The sequence below is a fragment of the Papaver somniferum genome, chromosome 7, assembly GCF_003573695.1.
Source record: "Papaver somniferum cultivar HN1 chromosome 7, ASM357369v1, whole genome shotgun sequence".
Classification (NCBI taxonomy): domain Eukaryota; kingdom Viridiplantae; phylum Streptophyta; class Magnoliopsida; order Ranunculales; family Papaveraceae; genus Papaver; species Papaver somniferum.
Genome location: NC_039364.1, coordinates 236,300,176 through 236,314,535, shown reverse-complemented (window position 1 = coordinate 236,314,535; position 14,360 = coordinate 236,300,176). Strand labels below are relative to the sequence as shown.

Sequence of the window (14,360 nt, the reverse complement as noted above, 5' to 3'; positions counted from 1 at the left end):
CGAGTAAACCCATCAAAGCCTTTACAATTTCCCATGCATGTATCGGAGAAAACAAGGACAACCACCACAATCCTAGCCAGCATCGATTAATCTTCTCCGTTTCATACATAAAACTTAGAGATTGTCTAAGATGTGTTTGCTCCATTGTATCTTCCCTCTTATATCCATTTCTAAAACCCCAGCTAACTCAGTCCTTTGCAAAGTGTGATTCTTAAACATTCTCTGTTTGTGTTTTGTTCAAGTGAATCATTTAACACAGACAAAGCTTCATGCAAACTAAGTTGCAGATATGGAACAACTTCGACCTAATCCACTAAAAAGAAGATTTGATTACTCGACTTCCGATAGTAAGTGTCCAATTTTTTTGGGTTCCTAAGCTGTTACTTGTTTTATGCTGGACTTCACTCGTTGTTCTCATTATATGTATTTTTCTGTTGACAACAGATTTTTATTCTACAAGAAATGTGAAGAGTAAAACGTTTCATGAAAAAGTTGAGAATACCGAGGCTTCGTTTACGTCGAAATCACTTGCTGAAGAGAAATATAGGTACCATAGATGTGGTGTTTCTGATATCATCGACTATTCCTCACCTAGTATGATGGAACAGTTGGATGGGGATGATGGCATGTATGGGAGTGCTACAAAACCGATTCAAGCACTATCTGCTAAGAAATGGGAGTTTATGAATTCTCTGCGTGAGTTGTGTCCATCACTGCTTAGTCATCCTTCGTTTTCAGCCGGACCGTCTCCGAGAAGTTGCTGGGGAACTAGTAATGTGGTATCTCAAGTTGTTATTGATTTGGATGGTGAAGATGAGATTCAGGATACAAGACCTGTTTCTGATGAAAGAACGGAAACACCTGGTGGTGATCTGATTGGTTTGCATACGCCAGGTTGTAACAATGCAATGGTGATAGGATCCCAACCGACCCCATACCATGTAGAGCATCGCCGGAGAAGGAATTCTATTACTCGCAGTGATAGTCAGGGGATTCCACCTGTTGGAGCACATATGAGCGCTCCATGCGATTTCCAGTCGCAGTTTCTGAAGAAGCCGGTTGGTGAAAAACCAGCTATACATGTAAATGTGAGTACATTGTGCTATATTAATTATGAGTTGCATTTTTGAGTTGCCCACTATATGCTGCTGTTAAAATTCTTAACATCCTTGAATGAAGTAGGATAAAAAAACAGTGAAATTCCAATTTATCATTTTTTTTTTTTTGAGAAAAGATAAGGAACAAGAGAGTTTGCTCAACTGTAATAATGATAGATGATATTATTGTATGCAGGGAAGTGATCAGCGAAAGTGGAATGTTGAAAAAGAAGATGAAGGTATTTGTGGTGAAACAGTAATTGAGAAATCAAAAGGAGTGTATGTCATGTACAAGATGATGCAATGAGTGACTCGGGGAGTGGTGGCGGTGAAGATGATGGTTTCGATGATATTTGGATGGAGATGAACCTCGCAATAGAATGTTCCAAGGTATTTTCCTGTTAGTAGTTACCCATATCTCAAATAATATCTATCTTCTCTTTAGTGTTCCCATTCAGACAATATATGGAATCATATTCATGGTACATGACTTTTTTTTTTTCTTTAATAAACTTCATGGTACATGGGTAACATGGCCTATCGAAATGAAATTGTATATTTATTTACTTGATTAAGACATGGAATTTTGGTTTCTAAGTTTGATAGTCAGGTTTTTTTCCCTTGCTCGGCGTTTAGCTAGTCCAAATTCAACCAACAGAAAGAATATTGATTATTGTTGATTCGGAGTTGTTCATTTGTAACCTGGTTTATATTGTGCTGGAAGTATTACATAGGCTCGAATCTTAACATTTAGCTGCCTTCTTTTATTAGGATATTTCTCCGTCTCAGGGTGCTGCTACGGAACACATTGCAGAAGCAAACGAATGTGAGCATTCTTTTGTTCTCGAAGATGATATGGGATACGTTTGTACGATACGCTGATTGGACAAAGCATTGAACAAAAATTTGACTTCCAGTGGGGAAAGGTATGTTCCTTTTGCTGTAGTTCTCCAACAGTTTTACCTTAAGATCTCTTAGGCAGCTGATCTCCAGTTTAATCTCATATTTCGAGTTAATACTCCCTCCGCCCCAAATTAGATGAGCTAATTGTAGTTTGCACAATTCTTAAGGCAAGGAGGAAAGGGGAGTATGGTAAATATTTTTTACGATTATACCCTTATGGATAATAACTAGTAAAACTTAGAAATGATTTATCTCTTAAGCTATACCACGGTTTTTCGTAAGCTTTATACCGGTAAAAAGCATTTTAAAACACATAGAATATAAACATGACTATCAAATTATACATATTTCTTATAGTAACAATAATCAATTAAAATGGAAGTTTAAGAAATATCTCATTGATTAGAGAGATAGCTCATCTATTTAAGGGACAAGATTTAAAACCAACTAGCTCATCTCATTTGGGACGGAGGGAGTATGCTTCTTGATAACAATTTAATTTTTTCCTTCTACCTGCATTTTGTTGTGTTTGTCAATGACGCTGGCTGATGATGGGCTCCAACATCTGTCAGTTCTATTTCTGGATAGTTTATACTCTATGCAGTTCACTCATATTTCTCCTCCTTTTGCCCAGGGAACCAAGACTAGCAGAACTAGCTACATGTCCCAGTCACGTACAACGAAGGACTGCGAACGAGTTGAAGGATCCCGGTTTACCATTGCGAATGCATCGGATCAAGATTTTGGTGTGACTGAGATAGCAGTGCATCTGAGGCACATGAAGCAAATGAAGCCTCACCAAATGGAAGGTTTCAACTTCTTGCTTAGGAATTTAGTGTGCGACCGTCCAGGTGGTTGCATTTTGGCCCATGCACCAGGGTCTGGAAAGACCTTTATGATCATAAGTTTTATGCAAAGCTTCCTGGTGAAATATCCGAATGCCAGACCACTTGTGGTGTTGCCGAAAGGAATCTTGGACACTTGGAAGAGGGAGTTTAAAATATGGCACGTTGAAGAAATTCCCCTGTATGACTTGTATTCTTCAAAAGCCAATCGTCGAGAGCAACAGTTGGATATCTTAAAACAATGGGTGGAGCACAAAGGAATCTTGTTTCTTGGATATCAACAGTTCGCAAGCATCGTATCTAACAGGACAAGTAGCAAAGCTGCAGCTGACTGCCGTGATATACTCCTTAAGGTTCCTACTTTACTTATTTTGGATGAAGGCCACACGCCTAGAAACGAAACCACAGATCTGCTCCACTCCCTTCACTGGTTCAAACTCCTCGGAAGGTTGTATTATCTGGAACCCTATTCCAGAATCATGTGAAAGAGGTTTTCAACATTTTGAATCTTGTGCGCCCAAAATTTCTGAAGTTAGATACATCAAAGGTTGTTGTGTGGAGGGTCATGAGCAGGGTGCAGATTGCTGTCAGGAAGCAGATTAAGAGTGGCGGGGGAGACACAGTGTTTTATGATTTAGTTGAAGAGACCCTACAAAATGATCAAGATTTCCGAAGGAAAGACATGGTGATACAAGACCTCCTTGAGATGACAGGCAAGGTTTTACACTACTATAAAGGTAATTTTCTGGATGAACTTCCAGGACTCGTTGATCTGACTTTACTTCTCACTCTTAACCCCAAACAAAAGCATGCAGTAGAAAACTTGAGAAATTTGGAAAAATTCAAGAGAAGATCCGTGGGGAGCGCAGACTATGTTCACCCTCATTTGAAAGAACTCTCAGAGAGTTGCGCCGCAGGTGAGAAAGGACATATTAAGGAGGCTAAGATTGATGAGCTTCTTAACAAAGTAGAAGTCCCTGATGGAGTGAAAACAAAATTTTTCTTGAATTTAATGGCACTTTGTGACTCTGTTGGGGAGAAGATGTTAGTTTTCAGTCAATATCTCCTCCCACTGAAGTTTCTAGAGAGGCTAGTGGTGAAAACTAGAGGGTGGAGCCTGGGGAAGGAAATATTTGTCATCTCGGGTGACTCAAGCCAGTACCAGAGGGAAATATCAATGGAACGCTTTAACAATTCCAAGGATGCAAAAGTCTTCTTTGGTTCAATAAAGGCATGTGGAGAAGGAATATCTTTAGTCGGGGCATCTCGCTTATTGATCTTAGATATTCATCTCAATCCCTCGGTTACCCGACAGGCAATTGGCCGTGCATTCCGACCTGGTCAAAGCAAAAAAGTATATACCTATATGTTGGTGGCAGCAGACTCGCCCGAGGTGGAAGACCACCACACAAGCTTTCGGAAGGAGGTAATGTCTAAGATGTGGTTTGAGTGGAATGAGATTTGTGGTTATCGTGACTTTGAAATGGAGGAAGTCGATATGAAAGACTTGGATGATTCTTTCTGGGATAGTCCTTCCTTGGGTGAAGATGTGAAGGCATTGTACAAAAGGTCAGTTGATCTCTATGTTTACCATGTCTCATTACGCATTTTCAACTTACAAAAGATTTAGCAGCCACATGCCTCACATGATAATTGATAAGTTTGGACATCATTTGGTTTCCCGTTTCTGCTTGAATTTTCAGGTGAAGCTGCTTCCGGTCAGTTCTATGCTTTCTTGTTGTGGTTGAAGATAGTTTTTTGCGAAGATTAACTTAGGTAAATAAACTATATCTTTCTTCTGTATATTTTTTTTCATGTGATATATAATAACATTGATTATGATACTCCTCTATCTTCTGCAGGGTCTGCAGGTTTACTGGGGTGTTGTTAACTGTTTGTTTTTTGGAACTAGCGTTGTAAGATGTCACGGATCTTGTTAACATCTACAAGCGGATGCTCACAAGTTTAAAATAGTGGCTTCTTTGCCGCACTTCTGTTTGTATTGTGGATGATGGTCTAAAACTATAATGCGCTCACTTCGAGTTTTCAGAGATGTTAATAGAATGTCTTTTTAGTTCCTGAAGCAGTAATATTTTGCAGAAGTTAATTTTCCTTTTTTCTAATGCTGAAGCTTAATTGAAAAAGGTGAGTACAGTGATGCAGGTAAGAAAGATATCAGTGAATAGGCGAATGCTCAAACTGACTTGGATATAAGTCCCCTTGAGTCAGTATCACGTACGCCCTTAATTTGCAGTTTATTTGGATTTTAGGGTGGTATCGACTTGGAAGTATTCATCATGACTCGAATAATAGAAGAGAATGTAAAGCGTTCTGCGATAATGCAACTTTTCTTTTGAAAAACAACCCATGTCTCTATAATCGTAGGCTTGCAGCTTCTTTGAGAAGCATCGCTGTATGCAAATAGATGCTGAATTACCTTCTTATATGATTATGAAAAAAATGTGGGAATGTTATAAATACCCTCCATTTTGGTTGAACTTGTACAAATACCCCTGAGGGATAAAAATTAAGTTTTTTGGAGTCACCTTGAAAAAGTTGGTTCCACTTTCTTGAAGCAACTTGTATAAAGTTGCGTCCATTTCTGGGCACAACTAGAAGCAACTTGTGCTAGTTGTGTCCACTTCTGGAAGCAACTTGTACTAGTTCCTTCTATTTTTTTAGAAGATATGAGTATTTTTAAAAATTGAATAAGAGTATATTTCAAAAGGTAGATTTAGAGGGGTATTTAAATAATGTTCCCAAAATTACTAGTAATTATATTTCAAATGAAATTTTATTCAGGGGGTGACAATAGCAACTTCCTAGTAACTAAAATAAAATAACCAAAATTGGAAATAAAAAGCACCAATGCTTCCGATGTCTTTAGTGGTAAAGATTGTACTACATAACCATGAGGTCACGGGTTCTAGGCGTGGTACCCAACAGCAGAAGAAGACATCAAACAAACAAAACGCAAAGTATTCTAAATTACCATTTTATTTATTTTATTTTATTTTCGCAAGACAGCAAACAAACAAACTGCAAAGGTATTCTAAAATACAATTTTATTTTTTTATTTTATTTTAGCAAAGGTATTCTAAAATACCATTTTTTTATTTTATTTTATTTTATAGCATTTTATTTATTTATCACTTCGTATTTTAAAATATCATTTTATTTATTTATTATTTTTAATTTTTAAAAAAAATTCATTATTACTAGATAAAGAGTATATATTGGTACAAAAACCTAGTTGGAAATCTAAGAAGTTAGCCTCCAACAGCGTACTACTGTATTAGTTGAACAGGTTGCCGTGCAAGCCTACCAGCAAGCCTCGTGAGGAACCAGCCAAGAAAACCGAAGCGGATAGGGAATGATTATGTCACAAGAGGGACAAGCTAATTCTACTTACCATGATGGTGACGACGACGTTGTCCCTATGAATTCTGTTCCAGTAAAGAGATGTAGTGGCGTGTGGATTAAACATGCGATGCAATTTTGAGCAAAAACTTACTAGGAACGTCTGAAAGGCGGTTCCGTAGGAATGTTTATGAACGAAATAAGAATCTAATATCAGGGAATTCCAACGTTTTCAAACAAATTTGAAGAGTACTTGTGATAAAGACGGTAGACGGAGTAGAATCTCTCTTACAAGATCTTCGTTGTTGGCTATACACGGAGGCGCAGATGGGTTATTCCCGCCTACCAGAATCATTCTAACTAAATTTTAAGGAGAGTAAATGAAGGCACATCAAGAAACTCGAAATAAAAAGATTTGCAAACCATCAAAGTAGCTAGATGTTTTATCTTATATGTATTTTGGGACTCCCCCACTCAAAATTGGTACCCCTATTAGCATTCTTTTCTTTCGATAGGTTACCAAAATAAAGGAAAAAGTATTCTGCTACCTACATTTCATATTGTTAGTTGGATGTAGGATCCATACACCATGCTTGCAAGTAAGAATCGCATCCTAAAATCAGGTAGGAAGCAGTATTTATTTAAATATCCCTTAAATTTTTTTCCTTTCTAAAATATCTTCGGTGGATATTTTAATAGCTGAGTGTAAAAGGATGTCGGTTATACTCCAGGGAAGATGGGTACACTCCCAAGCAAAACAGTAGTGAAGTAGTGAATGTAAGTTAAAAAAAAGAAACATGTTCTGAGTCATACAAAACCATTTTCCTATCTAGGATGGGTTTATAAGGGGTATCTTAGCAGTGGGTTGATTACTAAGTTACCCCTAATTATTTAAATTACTTAAATACCCTTCACCTAAATTTATAATATAAACCTAAACAAACCAAAATCCAAATTATTTTTAAAATAAAAAATTATTTTCATTTCTAATCTAATCTAATCATTAATCATACCCTTTTGATTTTATTTTTCGTCGCTGATTAATTGTTGATTCATAAATCTTTGATCATTGATCAAAATTGTTGGAGCACTGCTCGGTCGAACTCTCAAGTGTTGTTATCACAAGCTTTTTTTCAAGTTTAGTTGATCAAAACTATATAGTTGATTTCTTGTCTACTTATAACTATGTCTCGGATTAGGATAGAATGTATAGTTGAGCTTTAGACTTCACGGCGTTCACCAATTGAAGAAGAAGTTCTACTAAGGAGCTTGGAGGAACTTCATCAACAAAAGGTATGTGGAGACTAAAACTTATCTTTCACTCAGAAGTCTATTCTATTTTATCTTCTAATGAGACTAAGTCATAAAGCTATATAGACTTTTACATTATACACATTTGATATTTCGAGCCGAGTTTATCTCGCTTATCTATTTCTTGAAATAAGTATTGAAAGTTTTTTGCTTTTGCTATGTTCATCATATTCTTGACGAGTTTATTAGTTGGAAACAATCTATTTGTTGGAAACTAAATATTAAGTCAAAAGATGATCATGTGAAAATTACCTTGAACATCTTATATGATTTGTGTGAGATAGTAATTTGATGTTAGCTTGGGAAGTTTCCTATTGATCATTCGACCATTTGAAAAGTACTTGAAGCTAATGGTATGTGTGAGATTACCATTGTCGTCTTCCAAGGATGTTTCAATAATTGAAATGAGAGTTTAGAACAATTACCCATGTCTGGATACAACACAGTATGCATACCTAGTATGCGGACTGTATTATGATGATTCAGGTCCGGAACTCTTGTTTGCTTACCTAGTATGGATTTACCTAAAAAGGTCCGGATCTCTTGTTTGTGTACCTAGTATACGAAAGGGTTTACCTGAGTTGGGTCCGAAAAAGTTGTTCGCGAACCGGGTTTGCGAGCGGTTTGACTAGGCCAAGGTCCAGAGCTGCTGTTCGCTTACCAAGTTTTCGAACACCGTGATGAAGTTCTAGAATGGGTTATGTATGATTCTCATACTCATGAACTAAAACATTAATGATTTAAGGAATGCAATCTTTGCAAACCATGGCTTAATGTTCATGAATGGATTCTTGTATAAGTACTTTGCAATATTACGAATCAAACCTATTTCGATTCAATTTGTTCATTGTATTTCTATGAGATGGTGAACAATTGAACAACTCTATTTGAAACACAATTAGATATTGATTATCTATCATGCTTGATTGATTTTCATATTTGATCTAGAAGTGTTAGATGAATACGTCTAAGACAAAAGTGTTCATATGGCTAACTTCGGCTCATAACCCATATCTAAATATAAGTATATTTCATTTGTGTGTAACAAGCTAAGACCATCTAACGGTGGAGATTGATTGCTTAATTTCTAAGTAGACTTAGCTTGAATCTTAAGTCAGGAGTTCATATAATGGTGAATATTGGATGCTTTCTTACTAAGCTATCTTAGCTTTTATTGTAAGCAACCCTGATCTAAAAGACTATATAAGGGAGAAATCTATCCCGATACTTTCATGTGTCCTAGTTGCAAACTGGAGTCGATTCTCCTTTAACCAAGGTTTTTCCAAAACTGTTATTAGGTTAACGACTTGAAGACTTCATTTGGGATTCATGAAGCCAGATCCAACTATTTTCTCTATAGTTGTGTATTATGATCTTACTTGTTATATCATATTGAGTTTTATCTTCTCTAAGATTTACTCGAGATTTATCTCCGATAGGTAAGATATAAAAATTAATCACAACAGTTCTTCGACTCAGACTATTATGATTCTGCGATAACTTTTCATGTTAATCAGTTGGGTTATTGTGAGGTGACTAATATTTCTAGGATGCTTTTCGGGAGTATAAGAATGGATTATTAGTTGGTTCCTTTTCACCTTGATCTTTGTATCAAAAAACTGAACAAAAACAGAATAAAGGATATACATATCTGTGGGAGACAGATTTATTTATAAGTCTTCGACTTTGGGTCGTAGCAATTCTTAGTTGTGGGTGAGATCATCTAATGGAATCAAGTGCGAAGAATACGGCTTGGTTCTGGAGGCGTAAGGAACGCGATTGTACCTTAATCACTATGAGACTTGGTTAGGGTAAACTACGTTCCAGTCCGAAGTTAACTTTTACTAGGCTAGAGTCTGTAGTGGGTTAATACAGTGTGGTATTCAATCTGGACTAGGTTCCGGGGTTAGTCTACATTTTCGGTTTTCTCGTTAACAAAATTTGGTGTTCCGCGTTATATTTTTTATTCTACCTCTGTCCCACTATTAGATGACCTACTTAGTTTAAATTTTTGTCCCACTATTAGTTGACCTATCTCTTTAAACAAGAAAATATTTCTAAACTATCCATTTGATTGATTATCATTAGTATGAGAAATATGTATAATTTGATATCCATGTTTATACTCGTTACGTAGGTGTTTTAAAATGCTTTTCAATGGTATGAAGTTTGCGAACATCCTTGGTGTAGTTTGAGAGATAAATCATTTCAAAATTTCACTAGTTTTTGTCCATATGGGTATAATTGTAGAAAATGCTTAAAAGTACTCTTTTCCCTTACTTGCCTTAAAAATTGTGCAAACTCCAACTAGGTCATCTAATAGTGGGACGGAGTATAATTGAAATATCACAGGTTGTGCGTAGTTCAATCAGTTGATAAATCCGACCTTGTTTGTTGGATAGAACTTGATTGACACTTGGGCATTGTTCTTGGTACCGTCCAAGTTACTTATCATATCAATCAGGCTCGCGGTTTTCTATCTGTTTGATTTAGTGATTGTATTGAGAACGAGATAAAAACTCTTTCATATAATTCTTGATTGAATCTCGCTTTTAAGTTGGTGCTCTCGAAATTAAATTGGAGTTTAGTCCATAGAGATTGTTGAACGAATCATTGGGTTTGATTGTTATACCCCACCGTTTTTTTAATTGGTATTAGAGCATGCAAACACGCTAAGACCTCACAAGTATGTGTTTATAGTAATATGGCTCTATGGACAGAAGTGTTATCTCTAACAAACTCATCACCAAGAATAACAGTTTTGTTTCCAGGGATTCTATTAAAGAGAAAGACTTGTCCGACTCAAATATAGATGAACATCTTGTTCCCATGAAACATGCAAACATTGATAAGTGGTATCCCTTTTACCTTACTGATGAGTCTAACTCTAAAGTAGAAAGGGAAGCATCCAAAGAAAGTGAAGCAATTCTAAGACAAGCTAGAATTCAATCCATTAAAGTTAATAGGATGAAACACAAAGTAAATATGCTTATTGGTATGGTTAATGACCGTGACTCTAAACTAAAGATTCTCCATGAAAAAAGGCCGAAGTAAGCTTGTCAAGAAATTTACTAGAGGCTAAACCAGAGGCGAATGCTTTAAACATCTATATATTGAGTAAACTCTCTATTCAATGCAAGGTTCGGAGTCCACCATATCTATTGCTTCTAACTGAGGTGTTAGAAAACATGACTTCTTTTAATCGTGGTTCTCTAGCGAAATCAGTTTCCAAAGCCAAGTTCCAATCCCTTCCTATCACTAAAGATGTGCCTACAACTTCCTTTAATGAAGGAACTACTGCATCTCACGGGAGGAAGAAAACTTCTAACGATTATTTCAAACCTACTCTCTCTAATCACTCTGGTGATCAGAAAGTATGTTTCTTTTGTGACACAAAGGGACATGTACGACGAGAATGAAAATTAAGGTTGGATAATAATCATATTGATCGACTCCAATACACCTTAGATTTAATACTCAAAGGTGTAACTGACATTCGTATGTCTAAACCAATTGGTTTTAGAACTCACCCTGTGAGAACTTCCAGGAAATCAACTCAGTTTGCTCTTCTAATGTTCGAACCTGTAATAGTAGATTTGACACGAATCGGTCAAGGAGGTTTCAAAAGAATCTTCTCAAACTAGTATTAGGGATGGTTTTTAAGGTGCGAAATAAATCCACAATGGAGCGATGAAGGATAATCTTAATCTGATAATTGAAGGGTGCAAATATTCTTATCAACAGGTTGTCAAAATCCTCCAAACAAACTTCTTCAGGGAAGGATTCAAACTTAGTTTCATATTTTGATGATAGTAAGTTTTATGATGATTTTTCACATCAAAAATGGTCTCCTCAAAAAATTATAAGGAAAAAGAGGTTTATCCATGGATATTATTCATTTGGTGAGAATAAATCTCATACTTGTGTTAATTAATCACAAGGTTGAAATCTTACTCATTAAAAATCCTGTTGAGTAAGATTTATTAATAATCAGGTATACTTTATGGCAAAATTATCTCTGTTTATTCAAGCAATTCTGTTTCCGTTCATGGATTGACTAGTCTACAGACAAGCTTGCATGAGTATTTTGTTTTGGATAAATAGTCCAAGTTTTTTTTGTGTTGATTACAAATAGATTTTGTTCTAATCTCTTGTGCTCTATTTTTTTTCTCTTGTGAGAACATAAATTCATAGAGCTAAGATCCGTGAAACGAAATTTTCACTTAGCAAAATATTCTGTCTAAACTTTCCAAGTTACAAATGGATTGTTACAGTATCTCTAAAAGTTTTTTTTGGGGTGGGTTAAGTTAGGATGTTCGTACGGGTACCCAAATAAGGAAGTGACGAACCGACTCTAAAACTCTAAAAGTATATTCCGTAAAAACCGTTTATATATCTATCCTATTGTGTTGAGTTATCTCACTCTAGGTAAATTTTTTTTTATCAAGAATGCCTTCTCCTTCTCGTATTTGTGATTTTACAAAAGGATTTCTTGATAAGGGTATTGGTTACATATCCAAAGGAAAGAAGAAAAGAACACTAGTAGAAGATGACCTTGTCAAATCTCATAACTTTGAAGACTATCCTGATGTTTCATGCTTCTATGCATATACTCATCAAGTTGTAGAGCATGATGAGATGGTTTCTGCTGAAGTTGTTCATAATTTTCTTAAATACTTTGAGAAAGCAAAATTGCAGCTCGTTGCTACTATGAAAGGTCTCGATGTGTTACGAACTGAGTTGAAAAAGGTTACTTATGACCTTGTTCTCATGAAGACACATGTCAAATATCTTATCAATGAGGATATCTTCTACGAAGAAGCAGTAGATGTTGGTGCCAAAAGTGTACTTTGATCGTAAAACAAGCTCAAAGATCTTAAAACCCATGAAGGTGTCAAAAGTGTACTTTGATTTTAGTACGTTTTTTTTTTGGTTCTTAGGTTTTTATTTTGTCTAGGAAACTTCTTTTTGAGAATTTATTCTTATGTTTAAGAAGGAGAACTAGGGTTTTGAAAAACAATTATTGTGATTACACACAATTATTTCAACGATTTTCATCTTGCAATGTTTTTAGATTTATTTATTTAAATTCTAAAGTTATTTGGAAGATGATTTTTGCAGTGTTTAATATTTTTGATTTCATATATTTCAATTGCTTATGAGATATATATGTGTTTATGTTCGTGAACTGTGCTTGTCTCATATATGCTCAAAGGTTAAGTCTATTATGTGATTATGCAAATATTGATAAAAGATATAATGAACTTTTGAAATATTCCGCAGTATTGATCTTTCCCTGATCCACTTTTATGTGAAAGTACTGTATGACTCTGTAAGTTTTCTTATGTTGAGTGTTTTCCGGTTAAATAACCATAAGGTTGTCTTGTGATTAGTTTAATCGATGATATTTTAGACATTAACAAATCGCGTCCAAAGAAATCCTTTTTTTCTTGTAAAAGTAAAGTCGCTCATGTTGTTCTCTTGGGAATTACATCAAATGGAGGAGATTTCTTAATTGAACTTGTGCTTAATTGCCATATCTTTGTGGGGAGTGTGGATGTGGAATATTGTAGGAGTTAACTTGTATCTTTATAAACTCCTTGATGAATACACTAAATTTCGACTATGTGAAATCATCGAAACAAAGTTTTTATGTTCTCTTTTAGTCATGAAGTATTATTTTTGAAAATTTCGTTATGATCCCGTAGTTTTCGTACCTTTGCCAATTTATATTGACAAAAACGGGGAGAATTATTTGGTAGTTCACACTACATACATATGGTTTACAGATCATTATGTAAGGGGGAACGGTTTTCATTGTAAGATAAAGTATTGACTAAGGAGGAGTAATACATATCACCATAGTATTATTTCAAAGTTGTGATACAATTGGACTTTGATTATCTATAATAATACTATGACACTGTATAACAACGATTGAGAACATTTGTTTTCTTATTGTTATGAACAACAATGATGCTACATATCTTATTGTATACTATGTCTACATATCTTCAACAACAATGATGCTGAGTTGAACACGTTCAGAATTGCTGAACTACTTGGAGTTGAACATTTGTTTCTTATTGTTATGGCTACGGATCTTCACCAACAATAATGCTGAGTTGAACATGTTCACTTGGAGTAACGAAAAATTCAAGGAATGTTCAAGAGCTAAGGAAATCAAGCATGATGGATGATAAGCTACAAAGTTTATTTATTTTTCAATCTATATGTATTGATAGTTTTGTCACTAAAATTGACAAAGGGGGAGATTGTTAGAGTACTGCTCGGTCGAACTCGCAAGCGTTGCTATCTGTTAGAGCATGGCTCGGTTGAACCCACCAAGCGCAGGTATGTCAAGTTTGGTTGTCATATTTTAGTGAATCAAAACTCATGTTAAGAGTCGCTTGATTATGTACTAGAGTCAACTTCGTATAGGTTAGCTTGAAAGTATTAGGATATGAGACATTACAAGTATTGTGAAGTCTTGAAGATGTGAAGAAGCAAGGAGCTACAACGACAACAATCATACTTCTACTTGAGGTTAGTGATATTTGACTTGAACCGTTTCATTCCCAAACGTATCTTTCAAGTCGTGCATATTGAAAACATAATTGCGAAGCATATTTGAAATCTAGATAGACATAGTATTAAGGAATACAATACGAGGTTTATTGCTTAACCATTAAACTTTGTAGATAAGACATCGCCATAATCATTTGCATGCTATTGTGATTATGTATGGGTATGAGGTGAGGATTTCATCCTAGGGAACAATGTTTACATGTGTTCTAAGGAATTAAGTTCATAAACATGTTTGTGAACCGAAAAGGAAATTGCC

At 35.5% G+C, this 14,360-nt stretch overlaps 1 pseudogene; it reads left to right on the top strand.

Moving 5' to 3' along the window:
* The first annotated feature begins 289 nt into the window (after nt 1-289).
* LOC113296175 lies at nt 290-4,475 on the top strand (annotated as a pseudogene).
* The last annotated feature ends 9,885 nt before the right edge of the window (nt 4,476-14,360 follow it).